Source organism: Palaemon carinicauda, chromosome 6 (assembly GCF_036898095.1).
Source record: "Palaemon carinicauda isolate YSFRI2023 chromosome 6, ASM3689809v2, whole genome shotgun sequence".
NCBI classification, from domain to species: domain Eukaryota; kingdom Metazoa; phylum Arthropoda; class Malacostraca; order Decapoda; family Palaemonidae; genus Palaemon; species Palaemon carinicauda.
Genome location: NC_090730.1, coordinates 41,552,171 through 41,554,670, shown reverse-complemented (window position 1 = coordinate 41,554,670; position 2,500 = coordinate 41,552,171).

Sequence of the window (2,500 nt, the reverse complement as noted above, 5' to 3'; positions counted from 1 at the left end):
TCAAAGGTGAATTACTGTACTTAAAATATAAAATAAATCGAGATAGGGACATGTTTATTAATATGCAAAAGAGGGAAAGAACGAAAACTTAATGAGTGTGATAGAAGCAGTTACATTTTTTAGTGCCTCGAAAGTTGAAATTTGTTTCAGAAAGCCAAGTTTTACCTGTTCATCTACCTATCATCTCGATATCTAACTAGATGGGCACTAAGTAGAGAGCATGCCTTCGCCGCGTCAAGCAGTCATATTTTGCTCCTAACCCCACTGCGTAATTTTACTTCGATTTATTTTCTTCAAAGTCTAATGAATTTGTCATTGGGTCATATCCCCACACATCCATCACGTTTCGTTGAAATTAGTTCTATATTTTTTGCGTAATATTCACAAACAACAAAAATTTACATTGCGATTATTATAAAAGTACTGCTACGTACTTGTACTTTGATGTAATTAATTCAATATGTTACAGATTCATCTTTGTGTTATAGCAAACAATCTTGGTCACAATAGGTACCCTAGTTTTTGTGTAAATTGGGTCAGTAAACAAACAAACACACAGGGGTGAATACATACCCTTTGCAAAATCTTCGATTTTGACGAAGGCTAAAAGAATGTAATTGATAATTGGTTTTATTCCATCAGGATTTTCTTTCAGGCTATGAAGGGATTGAAGTGATGATATGACTTGAGAAGCTATTGTTGAATGCAAATATCGCCCCACAAATCTCGAGAAAATCTAAAAGAAATTTTCTTATAAAAAAAATAGAATAATTGTAGATTTTAACATGAAATTTAATCAGAAGTGTACGAAGATTCCGAGTAAGTAGACATCTGAATTATTGATATTATAAAACTAATTTTGTATATTTAATTGTCTCTTATTAAATATAAAATAAAGCAATCGTTACCCGCTTACTTTCAAACATAGAAAACAAACCTTTGTAGGCAGACAGTAAAGCCTTTTACCTTTTGCGCCCTTTTAGTCCTCGTGTGTTCTGTTCTTTTTCAATAACTCTTTCATGAGAGTCCCTAGTGACTTTCTGAACGTGGCCCATTTATTTTGAAGCATGGATGAGCGTCAAAGGAACGCGCCTGTCTCTACGAAAAAAAAAAACATGATGATGACTAAGCTTTGGAATCGCTACTGCAAAGGCATAACCTTCCTTCCCCTCCCATTACTAACTATGATAAAGCGAATTTTTAAATCTTCCTCCTTAGAATGTTCTCCGTGGCGATGCTCCGTTTCCGGCTATCTTCACCTTCATTTAGATATCCATGAAATGACATTTACTCTCTCTCTCTCTCTCTCTCTCTCTCTCTCTCTCTCTCTCTCTCTCTCTCTCTCTCTCTCTCTCTCTCTCTCTCTCTCTCATTGATTTTTATGAGCTCTGCTGTCCTGTTGTTGCTTGTCTTTACTTATTTGTTTTACATGCGATGAAATAAAGGGAACTTAATATTCAGACTGGCAATATTCTTTACTGTAGACTCTGAGAGCCCTGTTCCCCTTAAATATCTCGCTCGTGTTTATTGTAATAGAAGTGAAACGGGGGATATTAAGGAATTTATCAATAATCTATTGTACGCAATACGTCAAAAATAACGACTTAGTATTCAGATAGATATGCACACTCACGCACACGCACTCACACATTCATCCTCTCCCACCTCTCCCTCTTTCCTAACTACACCACGGTAGTTTCGGCAATTTGTGGTAGGTTGTAGTTTCCGAGGTGTACCTCTCAGGGTACCTTTCTTCCTAGGGTATAACAACTCCTTCTCTCCCTTTACCGGCAGACGGAGAGAGACCAATTAGTTATATGTCTGGCAATGCCTTTGAGCGTAACCAGAAAGAAATATATATATTTATTTATATATAGCCATACTCTTGCTTTTTGTTATTGTAGTTAGGGGATGTCTTCATCAACCATTTTTGCTATTGTGTGCATGCATCTTGACAACATTAGCAGAAATAAAGTGATGCATAATAATAATAATAATAATAATAATAATAATAATAATAATAATAATAATAATAATAATAATTATTATTATTATTATTATTATTATTATTATTTTAATCCGGAAAGAGAAAGCGCATCCCATCCCAAAAACAGTAATAAAGCTAATGACATGCTAGAGCCAATGGTGTTTCTAGATTTACTGACGTTGGGCCATTAAGAGAATCGACCATTTCCTTCACAGTTGAGTGACAACATAAAGACTCCCTTTCCAACCAACTAATCCCATTCACCAGATATGTCAGACTCTAAAGAGAGTGCTCCTGTTTGTAAATCATAAAGAACATAAATTGAAGTATATATTTCTTTTTAAATTATATTCGCAAAAAGGACATATTTTATTTTCTCATTGCTAATACATTCTGGAACACTCTTTGTGCTATAATTGAGAGGAAGGGGGGGGGGGCGCAGTGATAACGAGGCCCAGGGGCAGGGGGGGTGGGGGACCCAGAAAGGCGTCTCTAGAGGAAGCGGGAAATACA